At 36.9% G+C, this 11,048-nt stretch overlaps 1 long non-coding RNA gene across 1 annotated transcript in view; it reads right to left on the bottom strand.

Moving 5' to 3' along the window:
* Positions 1-246: 246 nt before the first annotated feature.
* The window catches only part of LOC307188971, a 363,612-nt gene continuing 352,810 nt past the window's right edge, over positions 247-11,048 (bottom strand). Inside the window, exons 10-11 of the long non-coding RNA XR_013829086.1 lie at positions 3,824-3,897; positions 247-974 (exon numbers count right to left, since the gene is read on the bottom strand). This is a non-coding gene — a long non-coding RNA (uncharacterized lncRNA). The remainder of the gene's footprint in view (positions 975-3,823; positions 3,898-11,048) is intronic.

The following is an 11,048-nucleotide window of genomic DNA, read 5'->3' as shown; positions in this document are numbered from 1 at the left end:
CTGACAAGGTAAAGACGTGATGTTCTCAGTTTCCGTGTAGGTTAATATTTTCCTCAAATATATTTAAATATATTGAATAATATCCAACCTGTCACTGTGTTGCAGAAACCTTCAAAGCCTTTAATATGCTAATGTACATTGCAAATGTCTACAAAATATGGTATTTCCTAAATTTGACCATTATATATACCCTCTGGGAAATGCTGCTCTAAGGCCCTTCTGACAAAATCAACTGGAATTTAATCCTAGTGCTCTGAAAATTTCTATTTGAATAGAAAAGCATTTTGCATTGTAAAGGCTGTCATTCATATAGCCAAATGACCACTCTCTGGAATGTTTCTTAGGGTCAGTGGGTGGATTAACCCTACTTCCAGATCTTAGACATATTGTGCATTTCTCCCTTCCGTGTTCTATTTGATAAAGTTATATCTCCGGTACTCAACTTGCTGGGGTATTTCCTGGAAGAAAGACTGCTAACAGAAAATTTGCATTCTTCTCGCTTTTCATGGTTGTACATTTCCAATTTTAATAAGCAATTAAAACAATTTATATCAAGAGGCAGAACCTATGCATGTCCGTGTAAAACTTTGCTAGGAGAGAAAAGGTTGAGAGCAAGATGGTTGAAGATTGACGACTAAGTCACAGCTCTCCAGGCGCCCCCTTGGAACTGCTGTCTTAATGATATACAGTGATTTAGCCCTTAGAAATGGAAGAGTTTTTCATTAATTTGCAGTTCATTCTTCACGAGCCCATTGCAAGACAGATTTGCAGCCTATTAGTTTAGGACTTTGTTTAAAGCTTTCACGTGTTTCTTAGAGAAAAATATCATGAGTAATTTCTTTCTGAAATAGTTTTCTCTATCTTAAGCCTGAATGCTGTGAAGCCCATTGGGGACATTGCCTTTTTCTTTGTTGGAACCAGGGAAGTGGGATGACTGGGGCAGGGTTTGAAGAACGTGCAAAGGTCCTGACGATCTGTAGGACCCAAACAGAGAGAGAGAGAGAGAGAGAGAGAGAAAAAGAGAGAGAAAGCGAGAGCTTAGGTCAGGATGCTGGAAGCAAAGGTCCAGGAGCAATTGGCCTAGGTGCTTATCCTACTCCCTCCACTTCCTGCCTGAGAGACCTTGGCCAAGTTACTAAATCTCCTTGTGTCTTGTTTCCTCACTAGAAACATACGGATTTAAATAGTCCCTACCTCTATCAGTGGGGATTAGATTCAGCTGCACAAGACAAATGTGAGTTCAATGGCTTATTCAAAGAGTGGCTATTTTTCTAGGGTAATAATTCAGGAGTAGACAGTCCAGGGTTGGAACAATGGCTCCAAGAGGCCATCAGATTTTTTCCTTAGCTTTGTGTCACCATCCTTAATGTGTGGAACAAATATGTAACTTTTATTCTCATGGTCTCAAGATGGTTTCGTACCTGCAGATATTCATATTCCAGGCAGAATATGCAAGGGGGAAAAGAGAAAGAGGTAAAGCAAAAAAAGTCTTCTCTTGGCTTGTTCTACCTTACTATTTGATGATGCAAGCCTCTTCCAAAACTTCTGTTCCTATCTCATTGGATAGAACTGCATCACATTCACATGTGAACATCCTTCACATTATGTAAAGGAAGCCTGGGGATTTCACTAATTTAGCTGGCCACATTGCCACTCCCAAACAAAATTATGGTATTATTTACATGGAAGAAAGGGGGGAAATGGATACTGGCTAAGCAAATAGCAGTATCACTGGACAGTTGTAATAATGTTGTGTGGATCAAATGTGTTGATACTTGTAATGAACAAAGAACCACAGAGGAATATCGGGAGTATCCAGTGTGTTTATCACAGACTTAGAATGGAGCAAAGTATGGATGCTTTGGAAAGGAAGAAGAATAAACTCCCCACCTGTCTCCACCTCCTACCTTGACTCCCTAGTCTTCTACCAAGTGGAAACAGTTTTCTTAATATGTCCTTATCTCCTGATTTTCAAATGCTTGCAGACCATTTATGAAATGGTGACTTTTGGCCCAAGGCTCTTTCGAACAATGGTAAGTCATGATGGTCTCTGCCTGGTGTGCTTTTTCAATCTGTGGACTGTGTCACCAGGTAAGAATGCAGGGCAGATGAAAACAAAACGGCTCTGATGCAGCCAAACACCTGGATGCAACAGAACAGCATTTCTCAACATCCAAGTGGGTTTTGACTGCCAGATATGGGTTGAGACTTGCAAAACACTCCACAGGAAAACATTTTATTTAGATGTTTCCATGAATATTTTGGTATAAGGCACCAGGGACTCAGAATCCAATGCCAAATATATTACATTCTAAAATAGCAAACATGCTGGTGGTCGCTGATGTCTGTGATTTCCTTTGGAGCAATATTCCTCTCCTGGATGTCTTAAAGAACTTTTCTGCTCACCTCAGAGTTCTACTAGAAGCTTTCTTACCCTCTTTCCTTCACCAAAAATGTACTGAGTGCCTACCCCGAATTTAATAATAGCATCCATGCTGGGGAGACGAAGGCTTGGTAGGCTATAAATCATTAACTCATTCCAAAAATACATAACTGCATTTACTACGTAGTGCTTCCCTTTGGGAAGTGCCCAGGATGCAATGGTGTGCAAAATAGAGGAACAGGATAAGGTCTGAACCCTGGGTTCTACTTGGGACAGAGATGAGTAAACACAGCACTATCTATACTGAGTAAAATGATATGAATGAACAGGATGTCAAGGTCAACTGCAGGCTGGCTGGATTTGATTTAAGCTGAGAGCACCTGGCCCTACTATCTCCCTTTAGAAAAGGGGAATGTTTAATTAGAATGATGCTTAAAAGTAACAGGGAAATTGAAAAGTCCTTTCCCTTTTAGATTTGTTCGATAGAACATACTGAACATTGTGTATTTAGAGTTATGCCCTTTCTTGACTGAGATGCTTTGAAGCTCTAAAGGTGTGAGCTATAGTAATTTGCCTTCAAGTTATTCATAAAAATCTTGGTTTTTCTATCAAGTCTTGCCCTAAGTAAAACACAACTTTTAGTGGAGAAAAAAAAGATATGATATGTATGTTATTATATGTTGCCTGAGGGATGCTTCAATTTTGTCTTGTCTTACAAAAATAAATGATATTTCAAAAGTATTCATAGGGGATAGTGGAACAATGGTTGGAGAAGTGATGGGGTGTTTTTTGAGTAAGAAGTCTGTAAGTTGGGAGAATCATAGTATTTCCAGGCTGAAAGGGCTTTAAAGCACCTCGCACGCAATGTGGAATGTGGTATGTAGAAATGATGAAAAAGTCAACTGGGATTAAAGAATCCAGCATTCTGTACGTTCTTTAATGTTGCATTTTCAAGTCAAGAGGGCTTCGACGTGAATACTGATGAAGCCAAATGAGATCATCTCATACATTGTTGAATGCATTACTCCAAACACCATGTTCTGGTGATGGGAAAGGAAGACACAGTAAACAAACTCTACCCAGAATTTAAAATTTTAGCATGAATTTAGGAGCAGTTTTTAGATTCACTTTTTGGTATGTGAACTACTATAGCAAAATATATAAACAAAAAAGAGTTTGTTTTGTATTCATGTAAATGCATATGCTAGTAGGAATCATGAACCATTAAAATATATGCTATTATAATATAAAAGATTCTACAGTGTAAATGAGTTTCAGGAAATACACTTGCATACTGAGGTTTAGCTAGAATTGCTATGACAACCATAACTTTTGCATTTCCTAATTTTTTTTTCAGTTTGAATTTGCAGCTTAAATGTCACATTACCATAGGTTTTGGCTTTCTCTTTTCTATGTAGTTCAAAAAGGAAAATCACATACCGGTGCTCCTGTTAAATCCTCATTTAATGAAGTGTACATCTTGAACACATCACACTTGTTCAGGGATCAAACATCTGGGTGGATATGATTGCAGTTAAGAAAAAAAGAGAGAAAGGAAAGACCACAGTGAAGTCTTAGAGCAGAATTTGCAAAAGATTTATAACATGTAGAATTTTCAGTCAAGGTACCACATTTTCCTATTACAGATTTCTTTCTTCCACTGACAGAAGAACAATATAAGAAAAAGGAGACATAATTTGACTCTTAAGACATGAGATCTATCTATATATGAAACACACATAAAAGTTATTTCTAGATTATTTGGAAAACAGAAATAACGGAGGATCGCTCATAATAATCGTTGCTTGGCTTCATCATATCCTACATTAACTTTATGGAGTAATCATTTTTACAAGGTCTGAGTCACCCTGTGTTTTTATTTGAACCTATAGTATTTAGCTGTATTTCCTTGGAGCTCAACTGTGTCACACAAAATTCTACAAACTGTGTTGGCTTGTCCCTTCTATCTTTTTATAGGGGTTCATCATTATTTTTGGTTCTTCCACGTGCCATTTTGAAAATTAACAAATACTAACTTAGTACTGTAAAAGATATTTAAAGAGTCTTTAGATGTAGTCCTTGATCTTAGGAGTCAAACAGTCTTATAGGGGAATTAAATCAGTATATATATTCACATTCATTCATCTATTCATTAATTTAACAAGTATTTATTGGATACCTACTATATGCCAGGTCTTTGTCTCTCTCTCTTCCCACCCCCCCACCCCCCACCACACACACACACACACACACACACACACACACACACACACACACACACACGACAAACTGGAGATACTGCATGTATCTAGACTTTGTTAAAATGTGAGAGGAGCTGGGGAAGCAAAGGTCTGGGCAGTTGGGATATTAGAGACTGAGTCCCTAATCAGTTCACCTAGACATTGGCATGTGTGGACAATTTGGAGCTTGCAGGGAAATCCAAGAAGCTAAGCGCATCCTGTTTCTGAAGAGAAACTGAGAAAGGGGAGCACGATTGCCTCTGTATGGAGCATCTGGGGTCGGTCTGTTCAGCAGCCTGGCCAGCGTGGGCAGGAAATGACTAGATGTGGAGCAAAGCAGAGTTGGGACAGGCTAGGACCCGCTGGGCTTCTCCGCATCCTTCCATGACAGTGTCTATTGTGAAAAAGACTTTCTGAGAACACCGACTGCTGCTTCAGTTTGCCTCCCAAATCTCATGCAAGTTTCTCCTTTGGCCGACTGTAACCAGCTACCAAGACAGAAAGAGATCCTACTTCCTCACCTAACCAAGGTGACTACAGCACAGCCCAGCACAACAGTGGGCAATATAGAAACAGTTACTGCTTCTCAAATGCTTAAGGACTTACAGCACATACAATGAAATTATAAGAGAAAAAGATGAAGAAGTGAGTCTGAGTGAAAGGATAGAGCTGTGTAGAATTATGGGGGAAAGACTGTGGGAGTGACTCCTGGACCTGTAGTCTAAAGAAAGGGAATAATAGGCGATGAAGAATATAATAGTTCATGTAAAATATATGTTGAGTCAGATACTGAGCTCACGTGAATTAGATGACTTTATTCCTATTTTTCATTCAGAGAACCAAGGGTAGGGAGGCAAAGTGACTTGCCCAAGGTCATACAGCTATCAAATACCAGAGCCAGAGTTTTAACTCAGTTTTCCTGAATCAAAGTCCTGTGCCCTTTCCCCTGTACTGTTGCTTCATTCTGAGTGGCCTCTTGATTAAAGGCCTTCCTTTACTCAATACACACTTTTTGAATGGTTACTCTGTGCACAACCTCACAGTTGGTTCTGGGAATGGAAAAACAAGAACATTCTCTACCCTGGGGAGCATAGGACCTTGAGAAGGAGATATACACTAAATGAACGTACAAGAAAGCCAGTCTCCTTTAAGTGCTATGGTAGCAGGACAAAGAAGGTTCAGTGGGAGCTCAGGGGAGGAAGAGAACAATTCTGAGTAGTGGCAAGACAGGGCTTCATCAGAGCACGGTGGAGTAGCACGTGAGATCAGGGTTATCAGAATCAGCCTACTTGGGTCCAAATCTCAGTGCCACCACTAGATAGCTGTTTCTTCTTGGACAATTTATTTACCCTTCTTTGCCTCAGTTACTGCAGTTATAAAAAGAGGATGATAGTAATAGAATCTATCCCTGGAAGAGTAACAAATATTTGCTGAGTTAGTAATTTTAAAGTGCTTAAGTAGTGCTTAGCACATCCTAATAGTAAGAACTAGAATTTTTTGAAAAAATTAAGAGTGTAGCATTTAGTTTCCATGTAGAATAAAGGAATAGAAACGAAGGGAAAGAATAAGAGAATAAAGGATTGTGGGTGTGGAGAACTGCAGAGAACAAACTGTGGAAACCTAGGACCAAGGCTAAAGATGGAAACACAGAAAGCATGTGGCCAGTGAGCAGCCATGGAAAATAAGTTACACTGAAAAGTATGGTGTGTAGAGGGATAAGGGGCAGGTGGAGGGGTGGGGAGCAAAGGGGTGGGTGAACATTTCAAACTATATACGAAACTAGCAAGAGGGAAGTTAGGTTGAGCTCATCAGGACCCAAGACAGGGAGTCATGATAGGGAGATGGACAAAAACACAACTGGATGAAAAACTTTTCAAAGGATAAAATGATTGGAGGTACAACCCATTAAGGTTGCAGATCATCAGGATTAAGCCCAGGGATTCTTAGGCAGGGCTCTGGCCTGTAGCCTTGACTGTGATGGAGACAGTGGACAGTAGAGGAAAGCTCAGAGCTTGTGGAAAAGACACACACCTGTGAGGACCTCAAGACATTTGTGGCTACAGATGCTCTTAACAGTGAAATGGGAATTAGAGAAGCCAGAAGCAGAGTGGAGTGGAATGTCATCCAGCCTATGAGTGATAGAAAAGGCCAAGGGAAGCAGCACTGAGGGAGAAGACCAGAGGTCTTTAAGGGCAAAGGAAATGAGTTTCCTACAAGGTTATTCTTGAGGAGTGATTAGAAAGATAGCTTCCTCTGAACCCAAAAGAATTTCAGTACAAATCAAAATAACTTTAAACACCTGTTGTGATTAGAAAATTTTTAAATGAATCACAATGGAAGATAAAAATTTCTTAGAACTGAATGATACTGAAAATACTGCTTAAACAATTTGAAGGATGTTATTAAAGTGGAACTTAAAAATAAATTTATAGACTTAAATCTTATATTAGAAAATAAGAAAGGTTGAAAATTAATGAGCCAAGTATTCAATTTAGGAAGAACAACAAAACTAACACAAAAAAGTAGAATAAAGATAAGAGCATAAATTAATGAAGCAGAGAAGACAGACTAAAGAAGATCAGCAGAGCTAACAGATCTTTGAAAAGAACAGATTTTTGAAAAGTATAATAAGGTTGACTAACACTTAGCAAGAATAATCAAGAAAGGGCTTCCCTGGTGGCGCAGTGGTTGAGAGTCCACCTGCCGATGCAGGGTACATGGGTTTGTGCCCCGGTCAGGGAGGATCCCACATGCCGCAGAGCGGCTGGGCCCGTGAGCCATGGTCGCTGAGCCTGCGCGTCCGGAGCCTGTGCTCCGCAACGGGAGAGGCCACAACAGTGAGAGGCCCACGTACAGCAAAAAAAAAAAAAAAAAAAAAAAGAATAATCAAGAAAAAAAGGGAATACAAAACAATAATGATAATAAGAATGAAAAGGATCACAACTGCATAGGGAACAGGACTTTAAAAAATAAGAAAATAATATTATCAATTTTATAGAAATAAAATTTTAAAATTTTGGCATAATGGATAAATTCTGGGAAAAATATTCCTTACATGAAGGAGTAAAAGAAATATAAAATGCAAATGTTCATCAATCATTAAAAAACAGAGTCAAAAATTTGAAGTTTTCTTAGAAAGTTATTTTGGAAAACTCTAACAAACACCGTGGGGCTAAATAATTACAAACATACACAAATGTTTCCAAAGAACAAAAAAAGAGAGAAAATTCTCTAATTTCATGAAGTTGGCATAAACTTGATAAAACATCCAGACAGAAAGACAATAAGAGAAATGAAAATTACAGGTCAATCACACTCATGAATGTGGATGAAATAAAAATACTAGCAAATAAAATCTAGAAATAAATAAAAATGACAATAAATCATGACAGCTGACTTTATGTCAGGAATGTGTGATTAGTTCAATGTTAGAAAAAATATGTAATTCACCACATTGACAGATTAAAGGAGGAAAATTGTCTGAGAACCCCAGTTTTACACTTTGCTAATAAGCAGCTGGAAAACTGGGAACAGAAGGGAACTTTCTAAATTGAAAAAGAATACGAATATTTCACAGAGAAGATCATGCTTGATAATGAAAAGTTAAACGAACTCTTCTTAAAATCAAGGAACAAAGGAGAGATGTCCACTGTCACCACTTTCAGTAAATATGAGTACAATAAGGGAGAGAGGAGAAAAAGAAATAAAATGCGTAAGGATTGAAAAAGCAAAAAAATGAATCTAAGTCCAGATGGCAATTGTTTACCTAGAAAACCAAAACAGACTGATTAGTAGAATTAATAAGGAAGTTTAGCAAAGTTAATAGATAAAAGATCAATGTATAAAAATCAATGACATTCTTAACTTTTAACAAAGAGCTAGAAAATGGACTAAAAAAGGTACAACTTAGGGGCTTCCGTGGTGGCGCTGTGGTTGAGAGTCCACCTGCCGATACAGGGGACACGGGTTCATGCCCCGGTCTGGGAAGATCCCACATGCCGCGGAGCGGCTGGGCCCGTGAGCCATGGCCGCTGAGCCTACGCGTCTGGAGCCTGTGCTCCGCAACGGGAGAGGCCACAACAGTGAGAGGCCCGTGTACCGCAAAAAAAAAAAAAAAAAAAAAGGTACAACTTAGGAAAAGAACAGAAGTGCAAAATGCTTAGAAAGAAACTTAATCAAAATATTTCTAGAAGCAAAAAAATAAAATTTAAAACTTTACTAAATTATATTTTAAATACAGAAGTTGAGAGAAATGTATATTCATATGTAGGAAAACTCAATTATCCCAAACTCAGTATAAAGAGTCAATGTAATTAGAATCATAATTTAAAAGGATTTTTGTTGGAATGTGATAACATGATTTTATAATTTATAAAAATCTCATTTGAATAGCTAAATCAATTTTAGGGAAGAACCAGACTGAGGAACTTGTCCTACCAGATTATCAAGACTTTATTATGAAGTTATAATAATTTATATATTATCACATTTGGTTCAAGGATAGACAAACAGACCAATTGGGTATGATAAAGGGTCTAGAAAGAGATCTAGGTATATATGTAAACTTGCTACATGACAAAGCTGGTATTGCAGATCAGTGAGTAAAAATAAAAAAGATTATTAAATAACTTTTACTGAGAAAATTGATTATCCCTATGTCCCTACAGGGAAACAATAAAGCAAACAAAACAAGAAATTAATTCCTAACTCACAGCATGTCCAAAAAATAATTCTAGATGGCTTAAGTAATTTAATGTGAAAGCCAAATTTTAAAGCTTATATTTTAGAAGCAAATGTGTGAGTATATATTTGTGACTTTGGTGTAGAAAAGGATTTCTTAAACAAGACCTCCAAATTGGAAAACACAGATCAATAAATCCAAATAGTCCAATAGAAAAATACAGTATGTTTATGTAGATATAAAATCAGAAATGAAAGCATTAATTAGAATAAATGTATAAAGAAATGCTTGACCTCAGTAGTATTCAAATATGTAAAACAAAATTACAACACAATACCATTTTATACCCACCACATTGGTAAAATTTAAGTCTGACAGCCCATGTTGGGAAGATAAGTAATGTCAAGAACTCTCACTACCACAACTTGGGTACTATGACATTACCCAATGAAACTGAAGTTGTACATACCCTAGAACTAGTAAGTGTGTATATTTATACCCTAAAGAACTCTTGCACATTTGTTTCCATAGATAATGAATAGCAAATTCATAACCAAAACAACTGGAAACAAATCAAATATCCATAGAATAGAACACTATTTTTTAGTATATTATTTATACAATTTAATACTATATGAAAATGGGAAAGAATGAAATAAAAGCTTTCACAATGACAGAATAAGGAGTTTGGTGGACCCTATCCCTGGCAAAACAACAATTTAGTGAAAATTATAAAATACAAAAATTTAAAGTCCTTGGAAATTGTCTTAGTACACAAAGCAAGTGAGGAAATATTCACTCAAGTAAAGCAACTAAATCTCAGTAAGAATCCAGCAACATATAAAAAGGATCATACACCATTACCAAATGAGCTTTACCCCAGGAACGTAAGGTTGGCTCAATGTACAAAAATTAATCAATGTAATATACCATATTATTAGACTAACGGAAAAAAAAAACACATAGATGCAGGAAAAAGCATTTGAGAAAATTCAAACTAGGAATAGAAAGGAAATTCCTTAACAAAGACCATGAAGATCATATATAAAAAACTTACAACCAATATCATATTTAATGGTGAAAACTGAGTGCCTTCCCCCTAAGGTGAAGAATAAGACAAGGGCATCAATTCTTACCACTTTTATTTGACATTGTACAGTATTAGAAGTTCTAATCAGAACAATTAAGCGACTAAAAGACATAAAAACTTTCAGATTGGAGAGGAAGGAATTATCTCTATTTGCAGATGACTTGATCTTTTTTCTCCCCTGCATTTAGAAAATCCTAAGGAATCCACTAAAAACTATTCTTAAAAAATTTTGTGTTTCAAATGATATCATGAAGAGAGAAAAAGAGAAGCCCACAGAATGGGAGAAAATATATGAAAACTATGTATCTGATGAGAGACTTGAATACGAAATACACAAGTAACTCTTGCAAGTCAATAATAAACAGACAAATAATTTAGTTTTAAAATGGGCAATAATTTGAATAAATATTTTTCCAAAGAAGATACAAAAATGGCCAATAAGCACATAAAAAGATATTGAACATCATGTCATTATGGAAATGTGAATCAAAACTACAATGAGATATTACTTCACACCTATTAGTATAGGATGGCTATAATAATAATATAAGAAAGCAAAACAGGTGTTGGCAATGATAGGGAGAAACTGGAACCCTCCATACATTGCTGGCAAAAATGTAAAACAGTTATTTATTTCTTTTTATAAATTTATTT

This window comes from Stenella coeruleoalba (assembly GCF_951394435.1).
Source record: "Stenella coeruleoalba genome assembly, chromosome: 7".
NCBI classification, from domain to species: Eukaryota; Metazoa; Chordata; class Mammalia; order Artiodactyla; family Delphinidae; genus Stenella; species Stenella coeruleoalba.
The sequence above is the reverse complement of the archived record's forward strand: the minus strand, read 5'-3'. Positions and strand labels throughout refer to the sequence as shown.